The following is a 17645-nucleotide window of genomic DNA, read 5'->3' as shown; positions in this document are numbered from 1 at the left end:
TAAAATTAGAGATGTGCCTTGCTGGAGTCAAGGCCTGATTATTTTAATTTTTTTCCCCCTTCCCTTTTTCATCTTCAATATTTCCTGTTTTCACTACCAGTTTTGTTTCTTGCAGGGTGGAGAGGGCACTCCCTCTACATGACTACAGTCTGCATAGCCAAGGAAAGATCTAATAGCCCCTGAGTAGGACTTGCTTAACTCCTTTATTAGCTGGAATTACTCTCTTGCACTTTGCTAGTTCTTCAAGAGAATAATAGATAAATATGGAGACAGATAAAAAGCACAGCTCAACCAATAAAGCAGTAGTTGCTGTCTTCAGTTAACTACAATTTTAGATGGGTATGTGTGTCCTAAATACTCCTATACATTTATTTTTTTTTGCAAATGAAAGATAGGAAAGCAAAGCTTGTATTCAAACCACTTTGATTATTTTTTTATTATTATTTTTTGTTTACTTTCAAAAAGAGACAATCTCCCTTTCTTAAAACTAAAGCTGCTACCTTGTCCTGATTTGTGGATGTGGTGGGCTGACCTTGGCTGGATGCCAGTTACCCACCAAGCCACTCTATCACTCCCCCTCCTCAGCTGGACAGGGGGAGAAAAAATACAATTAAAGGCTTGTGGGTCAAGATAAGGACAAGGAGATCACTCAGCAATTACCATCACGGACAAAACAGACTCAACTTGGGGAAATTAATTTAAGTTATTACCAATCAAATCAGAGTAGGACAATGAGAAATAAAAACCAAATCTTAAAACACCTTCCCTCCTCCATTCTTCCTGGGCTCAGCTTCACTTCTGAATTCTCTACCTCCTCCCCTCCAGGAGGATAGGGAATGGGGGTTGCAGTCAGTTCATTATATTTTGTCTCTGCCCCTCCTTCCTCCTCACTCTCTTCCCCTGCTCCATCATGAGGTCTCACCCATGGGAGATAGATAGTCCTCCACAAACTGCTCCAGCATGGGTCCTTTCCACGAGGTGCAGTCCTTCAGGAACAGACTGCTCCAGCGTGAGTCCCACACAGGGTCACAAGTCCTGCCAGACAACCTATTCCAGCATGGGCTCCTCTCTCCATGGGGTCACAGGTTCTGCCAGGAGCCTGCTCCAGCATGGGCTCTCCACACAGTCACAGCCTCCTTCAAGTGCATCCACCTGCTCCATCATGGGGTCTTCCACAGGCTGCAGGTGGATATCTGCTCTACCATGGACTTCCATGGGCTGCAGGGGAATCTGTGCTCTGGTGCCTGGAGTACCTCCCCCCACTTCCTTCTTCACTGACCTTGGTGTCTGCAGAGTTGTTTCTCTCACATATACTCACTCTACTCTTCCAGCTGCTGTTGCACAGCAGTTTTTACCCCTTCTTAAATATCACAGAATCATAGAATGGGTTGGGTTGGAAGGGACCTTAAAGATCATCTAGTTCCAACCCCCCTGCCATGGGCAGGGACACCTCCCACTAGACCAGGTTGCTCAAAGCCCCATCCAGCCTGGTCTTGAACACCTCCAGGGATGGGGCATCTACAACTTCTCTGGGCTACCTGTTCCAGTGTCTCACCACCCTCACAGTAAATAATTTCTTTCTGGTATCTAATCTAAATCTCCCCTCTTTCAGTTTAAAACCATTACCACTCATCCTATTGATCCCTGACAAAGAGTCCCTCCCCATCCCTCCTGTAGGCTGTAGTACTGGAAGGTACTGGAAGGTTGCTATAAGGTCTCCCCAGAGCTTTCTCTTCTCCAGCCTGAACAACCCCAGCTCTCTCAGCCTGTCTTCATAGGAGAGGTGCTCCAGCCCTCTGATCATCTTCATGGCCCTCCTCTGGACCCACTCCAGCAGATCTGTGTCCTTCCTGTGCTGAGGACTCCAGAGCTGGATGCAGTACTCCAGGTGGGGTCTCATGAGAGCAGAGCAGAGGGGCAGAATCACCTCCCTCAAACTGCTGGCCATGCTTCTTCTGAAGAAGCGTTGATACAGTTGGCTTTCTGGGCTGCAAGCGCACATTGCTGGCTCATGTTGAGCTTCTCATCCATGAGCACTCCCAAGTCCTTCTCCTCAGGGCTGCTCACAATCCATTCTCCATACAGCCTGTATTTGTGCTTGTGCAGGACCCTGCACTTGGCCTTACTGAACTTCATGAGGTTGGCACAAGCCTGTCCGGGTCCTTCTAGATGTCATCCCTTCCCTCCAGCATGTCGACTGCGCCACACATCTTGGTGTCATCTGCAAACTTGCTGAGGGTGCACTCTATCCCACTGTCCATGTCTCCAACAAAGATGTTGAACACCACTGGTCCAAGTACCGACCCCTGAGGAACTCCACTCGTCACTGGCTTCCACTTGGACATTGAGCCATTGACCGCATTCCTTTGAGTGCGGCCATTCAGCCAGTTCCTTATCCACCGAGTGGTCCATCCATCAAATCCATGTCCTTCCAATTTAGAGACCAGTGTCTTATGCTTTGCATAACTCCTGTTAAATGACATCTGTTGCTCTCCCCTTATCTACTAATGCTGTAGCACCATCGTAGAAGGCCATCAAATTTGTCAGGCATGACTTGCCCTTGGTGAAGCCATGTTGGCTGTCACCAATCACCTCCTTATTTTCCATGTGCCTTATCATAGTTTCCAGGAGGATTTGCTCCATGATCTTCCCAGGCACAGAGATGAGACTGACCAGCCTGTAGTTCCCTGGGTCTTCCTTTTTTCCCTTTTTGATAATGGGGGTTATATTTCCCCTTTTCCAGTCAGTGGGAACTTCACCAGGCTGCCACGACTTCTCAAATATAATGGAAAGTGGCTTAGCAACTTCATTCGTCAGTTACCTCAGGACCCGCGAGTTGATTTTATCGGGTGGACTTGTGCACCTAATATGTTATCACAGAGGTGCTACCACTGTCACTGATTGTCTCAGCCTTACCCAGCAGCAGGTCTGTCTTGTAGCCGGCTGGAACTGGCTCTATCAGACATGGGGGAAGCTTCTGGCATCTTCTCACAGAAGCCTCCCCTGTAGCCCCCTGACACTAAAACATTGCCACACAAACCAAATACATTGGATACTAGGTGTTGCATTTTGATAGTATCATAGAATCATCAAACAAAAAAAACCCCACATTACTAAACCATGTCTCTAAGCTCTATGTCAACCCCTCTTTTGAATACCTCTAGGGATGGTGCCTCAACCACTTCCCTGGGCAGCCCATTCCAAGGCTTAATAACCTTTTCAGTGTAAAAATTTTTCCTAATATCCAGTCTGAACCTCCCCTGGCGCAACTTGAGGCCATTTCCTCTTGTCCTATTGCCTCTGACTCGGGAGAAGAGACCAATCCCCGCCTCTCTACAACCTCCTTTCAGGGAGTTGTAGAGAGCAATAAGGTCTCCCATCAGCCTCATTTTCTTTGGGCTGAACACCCCCAGCTCCCTCAGCCCCTCCTCATAAGACTTATTCTCCAGACCCCTCACCACCTTCGTTGCCCTTCTCTGGACCCGCTCCAGCCCCTCAATGTCTTTTTTGTGGTAAGGGGCCCAAAACTGGACACAGTACTCGAGGTGGGGCCTCACCAGTGCCCAGTACAGGGGGACGATCACCTCCCGAGTCCTACTCACCATGCTGTTCCTGATACATGCCAGTATGCTGTTGGCCTTCTTGGCTACCTGGGCACACTGCTGGCTCATGTTCAGCTGGCTGTCGACCAACACCCCCAGGTCCTTTTCTGCCAGGTAGCTTTCCAGCCACTCTGCCCCAAGCTTGTATCACTGCATGGGATTGTTGTGACCCAAGTGCAGGACCCGGCGCTTGGCCTTGTTGAACCTCATCCCATTGGCCTCGGCCCATCGATCCAGCCTGTCCAGATCCCTCTGCAAAGCCTTTCTACCCTCCAGCAGGTCGACACTCCCACCCAACTTGGTGTCATCTGCAAACTTACTGAGGGTGCACTCGATCCCCTCATCCAGATCATTGATAAAGATGTTAAAGACAACCGGCCCCAATACCGAGCCCTGTGGGACACCACTCGTGACCGGCCACCAACTGGATTTAACTCCATTTACCACCACTCTCTGGGCCCAGCCCTCCAGCCAGTTTTTAACCCAGCAGAGAGTACTCCCATCCAAGCCATGGGCAGCCAGTTTCTCCAGGAGGATACTGTGGGAGACTGTATCAAAGGCCTTACTAAAGTCCAGGTAAATAACATCCACAGCCTTTCCCTCATCCACCAAGCTGGTCACTTTGTCATAAAGGAGATCAGGTTAGTCAAGCAGGACCTGCCTTTCATGAACCCATGCTGGCTGGGCCTGATCACATGGGCGTCCTTCACGCACCCTTCATGATGATAGTTATTGGGTGGGGGTTTGGGGAAGGTTGGGGAAAATTGGATTTGTTTTGGAGGAAAAGAAAATTCCTTTGAAACAAGCTTGTATACTGAAAATTTGCTGTTGAGGAATCCACATTAGAATAATCCTTTTGTGGATGTTAATGCTTCTGCAGTTTTCCTTCATTAGGTGTACAGTGTTTCTGATTACCATGTTCTAGAGAATAAACTTGAACACCTAGGAAGATGTTAAAGTGGATTTTTTCCTCTCTCACAGCCAGTCTCTGTTGGAGGGCTGATCATAAACCTTGTTGGCATCTGTGCTTTTAGCCACGTGCACTCCCATGAGGTTTCTCGTGGAGGCTGTCACTCACATGATCACAGCCATTCTCACCACAGGCACAGCCACAGCCATGGGCATGGCCATTCCCACAGTGACCATGGGCACAGCCATGGATATTCCCACGGGTCTCCTGGAGGAGGCATGAATACCAACATGAGAGGCAAGTACAGATTGTTGAATCATAAATGATTTATCTAATACGCAGCAGACTGATTTTTCAAAATCAGACCCAGTACTATGCATCATTCTTAAAATCTCTCTCCAGAAGTAATCTGACAACCACAGTATATGTGATTTTCTCAAACTGTTTCTTCATTAATGAGTTTAACTTGAAGAAACATAACTTGCAACATTTTTTTGCACGGCTTTCTCAGATGTGGGTAATACCCAAGGACCAGTAAAAAACATTAATCTACAGTCTTCATTAACATTAATAAACAGTCATTGTAAACCTTATTGAAAGAACTTAAAGTCCTTGTTTCTAAGTTCCATCTGGAAATGAAAGTACAAGGTCTCTGTCTATAAAGATATTACCGTGCTTCTAGGCGTCATGTGGCAGCTGGTTGTAAAAACACTGAGGGAAGAGATAAGAAGCAAAAGAACAAATGCAGACCAGCAATCTAGAATATGCTTCTATTTGTGATTCAGAAGATAAGGTGGTAAAGATGAAACTTTCTTTTTCAAATCTAAAATCAGAAGCTGATAAGGGCAGTATATGTAAAATTTCAGTATAGCTTCTTCTTAGAATCTCTTTCCCTAATAGTTAGAAGGTAGTTATTTACCAACTGTCTGGCTTATAAAAATATATATAAGGGAATGAATTTTTTTCTGTAAGCTTGTCAGAGCATAAGCATTTTAGCTAATAGTCTCATATTTCATTGGTTATTTTACATCACTCCTAATTCAGTTGACTGTTCTGTTGTCTGTCATTTTTGTGAAGTCTGCCCATACTCTTAACTATTTCAATACTTTCAAATCCTGATACCTAACTAGCACTAATCTTACAAATGGTTAGAGATTATTTTTCTATGCCCTGTGAGTATACACTGAGTATGCTACCCACCATTAAAGGATTATTCCTAGCAGTAGCAGAGAGACAGTCTTCTAATAAAATTGGAGCGGAGTTGGCATACAAAACCCAAATAATACATTAATATCTGTCCACATTAGCAGGCCAATGCATTTACAATGATCTCTTTATCCTCTGTTAAGGATCAATGAGTCCTGATCCCACTCTACAGAGTTAAATGATTATGCTATATAATACAAATCTCACTAACAATTTAAGAGTATTCATGTTTGGTTTAATCTGTGAATGCCTGCCTAGATCATTGCACTATAGAGTGAAATTATTTTTTTTACACTGATTTGTAATTAAACAAAACATTTAGCTTTCCTAATGTTTAATTTTGCACTGGATTAGGCAGATAGTTACCTCCTTTTAGCTTGAGGTGTGCTAATATAATAAACCCCACTGTGTTTCTGCTATTGAACATGTATGTACATTTTAAACAGAACTGTTCAACTTAGTGAATTTTGTTTTCAGGTGTGTTTCTGCATGTGTTAGCAGACACTCTTGGCAGTGTTGGTGTTATCGTATCCACGATATTTATTCAGCAATTTGGATAGCTGATCTTCTCTGCTCTCTTTTTATTGCTACATTGATTTTTCTCAGTAATCCCACTATTGAAAGATGCCTGTCAAGTACTTTTGTTGAGGATGCCTCCAGAACAGGAAAAAGATCTTCATGCTGCTTTACAAAAGGTCAGAACTAGAATTCTAAATGTTTTCATATACATACAAAGCTATAACTGTTTTTAATAATGATTAAACTCAGGTAGTTCATCCTGACAGCTTCTGTTGTCTCAGACAACTTCATGTCTCAAGTTGTTTTAAATCTGTTGTGCAGAGATGTGACAGGATTAGGACTTTTACTGATTAAAGAGGTTTTTCAACTAAAAAAACTTTCCTGAAAATGTTTTTTATTCATTGGCACCATGTACTGTTTTTTTGCTTTTATGGGTAATTCATGATTTCAGACAAGTATGGTAACAATGTGGGAAAGGTACTTAATACTGAGAAAGTAACACAGCAATTTCCAAAAGCTTATGACCTCTTTAAACTTGATGCGTACAATTCAGGCTACAGGATTATATCTTGAGCCTGTAATTGCAGGTTTTCTTATTTGTCCATACCATTTAGGGCATACTGGTTCACAGTAGGTAAGATGGCAAAAGTAAAGCTGTTTTTTTCTAATTACTTTTTCATTCTAGTCCATTCTCTTCCTGTCTTGCATGGTAGGATATCTACTTTGAGGCAGCACTTAGTTTTCACTGTTGGCTCATTTGAAGTTCCTGTCCAGAATTGTAATGCAGACCTCAGTGTGGAGAACTCCTCTCTGTCAAAGAACTAGTTACATGTTCTGTGAGGATGCCATCAACTAGAGCTGGCAAGGAAGACTATCCTAATGTTGCCCTGTCAATTAGTAGAGGGGGATATGTGTTCTTGTCTGCAAGAGAAATAAAAGAATAAATGGAAATTGGCTAGGAGAGACTTGTGTAGTGAAAGGAAAGGGAGGTACAGATTGGGGTTTCACCTTTCAGTGAGGGAAGAGAAAAAGCAATTCTGAGAGACTGAGAAAAAGAAAGTACTTTTAGAAAACAATCAAAGAGCAAGTCATTAAAAGATAATAGGAAAAGCGTTTTAAAAAATATATTACCATAAAACAATATGCTGCTTGTGGGTTGACCCCTGGCCAGCAATGAAGCACCCACACAACCAGTCACTCATTCCATCCTCATCCCACTCTCCCACTGCCAGCAGGACAGGGAACAGGAAGAGCAAAAGCAAGAAAACTCATGGAGCAATATAAAGGCAGTTTAACAGGTGAAAGAAAGAGAGTGGGGAAAAAACCAAGCAATACAAAGGAAATCACTCACCATCTCCCACAAGCAGACAAATGCTCAGCCAGTCTCCAAGTAACAACCACCTTGGAAGCCAAAAAACCTCTTCTTCCTCCACCCCAGTTTTTATTGCTGAACATGGCATTATATGGCATGCAATATCCCTCTGGCCAATTCAGGTCAGCTGTCCCAGCTGTGTCCCCTCCCAACTTCTTGCCCACCCACCCCCAGCCTACTCATTGAGGCAGGGGCAGAGTGGGAAAAAGAGAAAGCCTTGATAATGCCCAAGCACTGTTCAGCAATAGCCAAAACATTGGTGTGTTATCAACACTGGTTTGGCCACAAATCCAGAACATGGCACCATAAGGGCTGCAGGGAAGAAAGTTAAATCCATCCCAGTCAGACCCAGTCCAAAGATCAATTTCAAAAAATGATAAATTATGGGAAGATATTATGTCTCTGAATTAAGTCCAGCTATGATAACTAAATAGCTGCTTATCCTGGATAGTGAGGTAACAGATGCCCTAGAAATGGTTAAATGCCCAACCAACTTTCTGGTTGATCTGTCCATTGATATTATTGTGACGTACACTAAAACAGTTTTTTCTCATCCTATTTAGCATTGCACTCTGCTGAGTTTTTAATTTAGTTTGACTTTTAGCTTCCAGTCTTTGACAGTAGAAAGGTGACCTCTCAATACTAGGTATTTCTGTACACAGCTGGAAAGCTGCTTTGCTATTGTCGCAGATGGAAATATTTGACATGATTATGATTTAGTAGCAATTTAAAATTTATTAACGATTCAAGGTAGATCAAGATTTAAGTTTTAGCAGCACTTAATCATTAACCGATTTAAGGATTTACAAGATGATTTAACAAAATAATTGAACAGTGACTTGGTTACAGATTTGAAGATGACAAGATTCACACTAACTTACTATAAGGTATCCTAAATCAATACATATACATATAAGCACAAACATACAAACACACAACACTTAAGGGGTCACACACATCCCTACACACAAGTTTTTAGCTATTAGTACTAAAGGTATCTTCACAACGGGTGACTCCAATGAGTCAATGGGTTCCCCTTTTACATGTGCATGAACAAATATTTGGATCCAGTAAAATACAAGAACATCCACACTCGTAAGAGCTAATGTGTATATAGAGATGTGGAGAAAATAGAGGCTAGCCTATAGTTAAAATTTCTCTCTTTGAGTTTAGAGCAAATACTCACAATGCATTGGCATTCCTCAGTGGGCGATAACTGGGACTCAGTCCTCAAGGTGTTTGCCTGAGCAGTGTCCTGACTGAGGGGGAAACGCTCGCTCACAGCCTGCTGCAATCCAGGAGAGCTCAAAGGGTCTCGCTAGAATCACTGCTTATAGGGTCTGAGATAATTGACTTTCATCAAGTATTTTTCCACTCCTGCCCAACTCAGACAATGGAATATTCTGGTACTTTCCACCAGTTGTGCAAGTCCAGAACTTGCTAGATCTGCAAGTTCTGGTATCATCTCCCTTTGGGCCATGATCCAGGTACGGATGTACTAGGTTGTCAGGGAGTGATAGTCTCAAGCTAGGGGAAGAAAGAGCCAGGCACGTTAAGGGCGTGCCTTAAAACTCCTGTCCTTTATCTTTCGCAATTCATGCCTGACATGTCCTAGGTTGGTATGTGGCCCAGGGATGGGGAATCACACCAAGTATCAAGTGACCAAAGGGGGGAGGGGTTGCACCACCACAGCTATACAGCTTCATTTTCCTGTGAAATATTTGCCACCAATATCCATGCACATGCACAAGTTTAAATGTGTTCTTAAATTAGTTGTTGCTAATGCAATTTCTTTACAGATTAAAAAAAATAGAGGGAGTCATATCCTACAGAGAAACTCTTTTTTGATGTCACTCCGCGAGTGTTGTGGCAGGTACAATACATCTGCAAGTGGTATCAGATGTGATGGAAAAGCGAATTATACAGAAGGTAAGGTGCAAGGTTTTTAGACCCTAGTGTCTTAATTTCCTACTCTGCAGCCCTATTTCAGTCATAGACTGAAGTTTGAAGCTGCTGCTTGTGATCATTTTTGTAGCTATTAGTTAATGTCTCAGAGCTGGTCTCTAAAGCTGTACTTCCCCTTGCCTGCTAGCTTCAAATTACTTGTATAAAGAGTTGCTTGCTAAAATAGTCAAAACAAAACAAACCAAAAAGTTTTTTTCCCTCACTGTTGAAAGTGGCACTACATCTGCTCTGAGAAAAGGAGGAGGAGATTGATTTCATGCTGCAAAACAGGCAGTAAATGGGAAGTAGGGATATCTGGATGCTAATTGTGGGTTTATAACTGGCTTACTAATATCTATCTGTATAGGGGTTTTCTCTTCTTTAAAAAGGATATTTATTTCCTTATGCAAGTGTCACGGGCGTAGTGATTAACTTCACTTGTAAGAGAGAAGTAGTGAAATATTTATTAAGGTGAAACAGTGATTTAACAAAATCAGTAGTAAATGCGACAGTGTTTTACAAGATTGGATGTCAAGGTACACTTGATTATTTACTGCATAGAGGACAGGGTCAGACAAGCTGTCAGGGAGACCCTCCCGTTGAGTCATGAGGTTCAGAAAGGACCCCCTTGCTTTCTAAACTCCTTCTCAGAGAGGAGTCTAGGTGCGGCTGGATCCAATCCTAGTCCCAGACTTGGTCAACGGTTTATGTCTAAAGGATGTCAACCCTCTATATTACTTAGCTAAGATTTCAAAGTTTAGCAGGCTATTAGTCACTTACCGAGAATCTGTTGTGGCAAGGAATCTCTCTACCTTGAGGAGAAGAACCTTAAGTGAGTGTCCCCACTCAAGGGGAGATCCTGGCATGCAGCCGCTGCCATACAGGAGAGCTCAAAGGGCTCTTGGGCTGTCCACTATTTATAGAGTAAGATAATTGACCTATAGTCATATTCTCATGGGAACAAAATATCTAGGTCCCCACTCCAGACAGTGTTTTGGCTGTGTTGACAGCCATCCCCCAAAGTCCAGGTGCAACTTATCGCAACTGATGTTGTGATGGCCATGGTGGCCATGGCCCGAGCAGGAGCTGGGGAGGGGAGGGGGGAAGAAGAGGGAGAAAAACAGGGAGAGCACATCGCCACAGCAAGGCACTGAGAATTACCAGTTATGCAGTAGTTGCAAAGCCATACCCTCTGAAGATAGCATTCACTTTCCAGAAAATTGAATTCTTTATGATGATATTTTTTAATTTGCCATATTTCAGAGCTAGAAAACTGTAAATTATTGTTAGATGCATATAAAGTGTAATGTGTAAAATACTAATGTGTCCTGGTTTCGGCTGGGATAGGGTTAGTTTTCACAAGAAGTTTTCACAAGAAGCACACAGCCTGAATGGCTGACCCAAGCTGGCCAAGGGGATATTCGATACCATGTGATGTCGTGCTCAGTATATAGCTGGCCAGGGGGCAGGAATCGCTGCTCAGAAGTGGGCTGGGCATCTCAGGTTCCAGTTGGTGAATAGTTGCATTGTGCATTAATCATTTTTGTATATTCTTTTATCATTATTATTGTTGTTGCTTTTCTCTTCCTTTGCTGTTCTGTTAAACTGTCTTTATCCCAATCCATGAGTTCTGCTTTTTTCTTCCAATCCTCCTCACCATCCCCTGACAGCTTGTCTGACCCTGTCCTCTGTACAGTAAATAATCAAGTGTACCTTGCCATCAAATCTTGTAAAACACTGTCGCATTTAGAATCATAGAATCATCTAGGTTGGAAGGGACCTTCAAGATCATCTAGTCCAACCATCAACCTAACTCTGACCAAAAAAAATAATAATAAAAAATCACTAAACCATGTCCCCCAGCACCATGTCAACCCGTCTTTTGAATACCTCCAGGGATGGTGCCTCAACCGCTTCCCTGGGCAGCCCATTCCAATGCTTGATAACCCTTTCCGTGTAAAAATTCTTCCTAATATCCAATCTGAACCTCCCCTGGCGCAACTTGAGGCCATTTCCTCTAGTCCTGTCGCCTGTGACTTGGGAGAAGAGACTGACCCCTGCCTCTCTACAACCTCCTTTCAGGGAGTTGTAGAGCGTGATAAGGTCTCCCCTCAGCCTCCTTTTCTCTAGGCTGAACACCCCCAGCTCCCTTAGCCTCTCCTCATAAGACTTGTGCTCCAGAACCCTCACCAGCTTCGTTATTAATAAATATTTCACTACTTCTCTCTTATGAGTGAAGTTAATCACTATGCCAGTGACAGAAGCTGGTTAATATTCAAGGATCACCTGCTCCAAGCTAAGGAGTCAGGCAAGAAAGAAGTCAGGCAAAAAAGCCAGGAGGCCTGCATGGATGAACAAGGAGATCCTGGACAAGCTCAAAAGCAAAAAGGAGGCCTACAGAGGGTGGAAGCAAGGATGAGTAGACTGGCAGGAATGCAGAAAAATTGTCCGAGCAGCCAGGGATCAGGTTAGGAAAGCTAAAGCCCAGATGGGTTTAAATCTGGCCAGGGACATCAAGGACAACAGGAAAAACTTCTGTAAGTATGTCAGAGATAAAAGGAAAGATAGGGAAGATGTGTGTCCTCTCCGGAAGGAAACAGGAGACCTGGTCACCCAGGACATGGAGAAGGCTGAATGACTTTTTCGCCTCGGTCTTCACCAGCAAGGGCTCTAACCACACCACCTAAGTCACAGAAGGAAAAAACAGGGGCTGTGAGAATGAAGAACCGCCCACTGTAGGAGAAGATGAGGTTCGAGACAATCTAAGGAACCTGAAGGTGCATAAATCCATGGGACCTGATGAAATCCATCCACGGGTCCTGAGGGAGCTGGCGGATGAAGTTGCTAAGCCGATGTCCATTATATCTGAGAAGTCGTGGCAATCTGGTTGTGACGAAAGGGAAAAAGACTTCACTGAGAGGTTCAAATTAACAATTTATTTGGACTTCACTCACAGGTCCAATACGCCACTATTGCAGGTTCTATGGGTACAATGGCAAATACACTATTGCAATTTAAAAGCAGTTTGCGGAATACACTATTACAACCTACAAGTGATCCCGAAAAGTAACAACAGAAACCACAAGCGTGCTAGATATTAATAGCTTAGAAGAGTGCACTAATCATGATCTTAATAGCATGCCATATACCAAACATATGTTTCTTAATCACTTACCCTCTCTCTCAGGTAAGGTCGCTCAGTCCCTGGGAAGTTACCCTGTACAGCGTCCTGGACAAGGGGGGGGATGAATCTCCTACAGGCCAGCTGTCTCATTGGAAGACTCCCCCTTTTTCTCCCCAAACCTTGCGGTTTATATTTCCTGATTTGGTGGGGGTGCAGGATTATGCCTGAGTGAATTACACTATCTGGGATATTTACCTCTGGTGGTGTGATGGCTCCTTAGTTTCTGTTGCTGATTTTGTGATGCCTAGCACACAAAGTCACGGGAATAGTGGTGGGATGGGAATCAGAGCATTTTGTTTGTTAAAGCTCCATTTGGTTTTGGTTCTTATTGTGATGCAATCTTGAGACAATCCTTTAAGACAAGCCATTTTTGCAGCTCCCCCCAAGTTATCTCTGCATAGACAAGGCAAGGCAGAGATGAAGCTGAGTCAGATGACAACTCGCTGCATCTCACCTTTTGTGCTCTGAAACCGGTTTGGCTGAGTGCTCCCATACACTGGTGAAGTTCCCGCTGACTGGAAAAGGGGAAACGTAACCCCCACTTTCAAAAAGGGAAAAAAGGAAGACCCAGGGAACTACAGGCCAGTCAGCCTCACCTCTGTGCCTTGTAAGGTCATGGAGCAGATCCTCCTGGAATCTCTGCTAAGGCACATGGAAAATAAGGAGGTGATTGGTGACAGCCAGCATGGCTTCGCCAAGGGCAAATCGTGCCTGACAAATTTGGTAGCCTTTTACGATACTGCCACAGCATTGGTAGATCAGGGCAGAGCAAAAGACGTCATCTACCTGGACATATGCAAAGCATTTGACACTGTCCCGCATGACATCCTGGTCTCAAAATTGGAAAGTCATGGATTCGATGGATGGAACACTTGGTGGATAAGGAACTGGCTGAATGGCCGCACTAAAAGGGTTGTGGTCAACGGCTCAATGTCCAAGTGGCAGCCAGTGACGAGTGGAGTTCCTCAGGGGTCGGTACTGGGACCAGTGGTGTTCAACATCTTTGTTGGAGACATGGACAGTGGGATAGAGTGCACCCTCAGCAAGTTTGCCGACGACACCAAGCTCGGTGGTGCGGTCAACATGCTGGAGGGAAGGGATGCCATCCAGAGGGACCTGGACAGGCTTGAGCTCGTGCAAATCGCATGAAGTTCAACCAGGCCAAGTGCAGGGTCCTGCACCTGGGACGTGGCAATCCCAGGCACAAATACAGGTTGGGCGGAGAATGGCTGGAGAGCAGCCCTGAGGAGAAGGATTTGGGAGTGCTCATGGATGAGAAGCTCAACATGAGCCGGCAGTGCACACTGGCAGCCCAGAAAGCCAACCGCATCCTGGGCTGCATCAAAAGAAGCGTGGCCAGCAGGTCACAGGAGGTGATTCTACCCCTCTACTCTGCGCTTGTGAGACCCCACCTGGAATACTGTATCCAGCTTTGGAGTCCTCAACACAGGAAGGACACGGACCTATTAGAATGGGTCCAGCGGAGGGCCACGAAGATGATCAGAGGGCTGGAGCACCTCTCCTATGAGGACAGGCTGAGAGAGTTGGGGTTGTTCAACCTGGAGAAGAGAAGGCTCCAGGGAGACCTCATAGCAGCCTTCCAATATCTGAAGGGAGCCTACAGGAGAGCCGGAGAGGGATTCTTTGTCAAGAAGTGTAGTGACAGGACAAGGGGTAATGGTTTTAAATTGGTTTTAATTTGGAAGAGGGGAGATTTAGATTAGATATTAGGAAGAAATTCTTTACTGTGAGGGTGGTGAGACACTGGAACAGGTTGCCCCAGGGAAGTTGTGGATGCCCCATCCCTGGAGGTGTTCAAGGCCAGGCTGGATGGGGCTTTGAGCAACCTGCTCTAGTGGAGGTGTCCCTGCCCATGGCAGGGGGGTTGGAACTCGATGATCTTTAAGGTCCCTTCCAACTCTAACCATTCTATGATTCTATGATTCTAGGTGTCTGGCTAAAGCAGAAAAGTCCTCAATCCAGATCCTGCAATATCCTATTAGTCCCAAAAATTGTCACAGCTCCTTTTTAGTCTTAGGTAATGGCACCTCTACAACTCCTCGAATTCTTTCTGGATCAAACCTTCAGTCAAAATATGTCCCAAATATTTAACTTTCTATTCCACTAGTTGTGCCTTCTTTTCAGATACTCTAAGCCCTTTCTTAGATAGAAAATTAAGCAATTCCACAATGGCCTCTTCCACTGCCTCCTCTTGTTCTCCTGTCAGGAGTAAATCATCTACATATTGTAACAACCTGATCCCTGGGGCAGAGTAAATTCTCTCAATATTTCTTGTAAAGCTTGCCCAAACAGAACCGGTGCTTCTGTGTATCCCTGCGGAAGGACTGTCCACATCAATTGTTGCTTCACTAATTTCCCTGCTTCTTCTTGTTTCCATTCAAAGGCAAAATATTGTTTACTATCATCTGCAAGTGGACATCCCCAAAAAGCATCTTTTAAGTCGAGCACTGAATAATAGTGGTGTGAGGAGGGAATTTGGTTCAGGATAGTATAAGGATCTGGAACCGTAGGATGCCTTGGTTTAATAATCTTATTTATTATTCTTAAATCTTGCACCATTCTATAGGTTCCATCCGGTTTCTTAGCTGGCAGGATGGGAGTATTATAGGGAGACATACACGGCTCCAAAAGACCTGCCTTTAGTAAGGACTCAATAATGGGTTGCAGTCCCTTTCTTCCGTCTCTTGAAATAGGGTATTGCTTTTTAGAGACCACTTGCCCAGGCTGTTTCAAAGTAACCTGAAGAGGTTCCATATCTAATTTTCCATATTTCCCTGGGACTGCCCACACCTCTGGGTTTATTTTAGCATAAGCTTTATCAGACAATTTGCACAAAGTCACAACATTACTCGCTTCTTCGTCACACTTTATGATATTAATCTGCATCCCCAATTTTGCCATCAGGTCCCTCCTCAATAGATTACAATCACAATTAGGGATGAACAAAAATTCATGCATCTCAAACTTATCTCCTATATCTATTAATAGCAGCTGGATGAAACGTACCCGTTCATCCTTTCCACTTACTCCTTGGATAATTAGAGATTCTCTTGACAACTGTCCCCCCTTGGGCACAAAGTTTAAAGTAGATCGAGAGGCTCCGGTATCCACTAAAAAGCGTACCTCCTCCTGATTTGGACCCACCCGACAGGTTATCAAGGGCTCCAAGGTGGTGGGTCCCTGGAGCAGTGGGAGCCCCTGACACCGCTAACAATCCATTTCCATCAACCAGTGGACTTCCTCCTCATTAGAATCTACCTGCCTCCGTGGACACTCTCTCTTCCAATGTCCTTCTTTCTTACAAATAGCACACTGATTTCTTCCCAACTGAGGCCTGGGGTGAACTCTCCCCACCGAGGAAGACACGTTTCTGTTAAATCCTGATGGTTGCCCCCTCCCCTTCGATCCTGGGGGTCCCAGCATTTTTCTCTTTGGAGGCTGTAAAAGCTGTGCCATCACTCTTGCCTTCGTCTTTGCCCTCTCTTCATCCCTTCTTACATACACCTGTTGTGCCTTTCTAACCAACTCATCCAAGGGCCTGTTTTGCCAGTCCTTGTCTTTCTGTATTCTTCTCCTTATGTCAGGTCAGGACTCGGTGACAAGTTGTACCCTCAACAGTGTGTCAAAGGCTGGTCCCTTGGGGTCCAACCCTCCCTGTTTTCTTAAGGCATTCCTGGTCCTTTCCAACCAGCGAGAAGGACTCTCGTCTCTCTCCTGTTCTAGGGACATAGCCTTTGTCATATTGTTAGTTCTGGGAACCACTGTCTTAATTGCTCTAATCAAATATGCTCTATAATCCCAAAGGCGGATTAGGTTAGCCTGATTGTTTGGATCCCAGTTGGGGTCCACCTGGGGGATTATGTCATCAACCATGGGTGCGTTCTGCCCTGCATTCCCCGCTGCCTGTGGGTGTTCATCTTCCCACAACTGACGGGCTTTTTGCAAAATCATCCATTTTTCCTGTGGCCCAAATAAAATTCCCAGAAGAAAATCCCAGTCCTTCCAGGTATAATCTGCATTCCCTAGATATTAGTCTACCTTTTCCCCCACCCTTATGGGGCCATCCAGATATGGGGGTAATTCCTTTTTCAACCCTCTTATGCCCTGAGTTGTAAGGGGTACAATTACAAACCCAAATCCCCCCCCTTGTCCGCCCAAAGGGACCTGGTGAAGAGGCATCTGATGAATGCTTGCCTCCTGGGTTTTAGGCACCCTTGGTGCTTCATATTGTGTCCCCCTTCTAGTTCTAGATGGGGACATAATGTCTTGCCTATCCTCCTCTCCACTGTTGTCCTCTTTAAGAGGGGCTGTAGGGATGGTTTCTCCCTGATTTTCTTGATCTGGGATTTGGGGGTATAAAGGCTCAGCAGCCACTCCTGGGTCCCCTGGGGGACCTGGAGGGGCTCAGCAAAAAGGCAGGGGAAGACACTGAAGAACATCCCATGTCTCCTTCTCTGTCCCCTTTCCCCTCCATTTTCCATCTCTCCCTTATTTCTTCTCCCTCTGACCTGTCCCAGTTTGAAGTAAAACTGAACCAATTTTCTGTTCTGTAACTTTACACCCTAGCTAGGCCTCTTCTAACTCTCTGAAATTAACGGCATATTGTGGAGAAAACTGCTCATTCTCAGAATGATAAGACCAATGTTTGTGCTCCATGCCAAGGGATGGTATGCAGAGAGGCCCTTGCTTATACTTATTGCTATAACAACCAAGGTCAGCTAATTTCATTATTTGCGCCGTTAGAGGGTCGAAAATGGAAAAAGCATAGAGGGGTCCCACCTGCAGGAATGAGCAGACAGGACAGGTGACCCAAACCTGACCAACAGGGGTATTCCATCCCATCTGCCCCATGCTCAGTATAAAAGCTGAGGGATCAAAGGGTCAACT

The 17645-nt window shown here is 44.7% G+C and overlaps 1 pseudogene; it reads left to right on the top strand.

The window, feature by feature from the left end:
* The window catches only part of LOC141476592 (proton-coupled zinc antiporter SLC30A5-like), a 98151-nt pseudogene extending 83181 nt beyond the window's left edge, over positions 1–14970 (top strand).
* Positions 14971–17645: the final 2675 nt, after the last annotated feature.

The sequence above is a fragment of the Numenius arquata genome, chromosome W, assembly GCF_964106895.1.
Source record: "Numenius arquata chromosome W, bNumArq3.hap1.1, whole genome shotgun sequence".
NCBI classification, from domain to species: Eukaryota; Metazoa; Chordata; class Aves; order Charadriiformes; family Scolopacidae; genus Numenius; species Numenius arquata.
The sequence above is the reverse complement of the archived record's forward strand: the minus strand, read 5'-3'. Positions and strand labels throughout refer to the sequence as shown.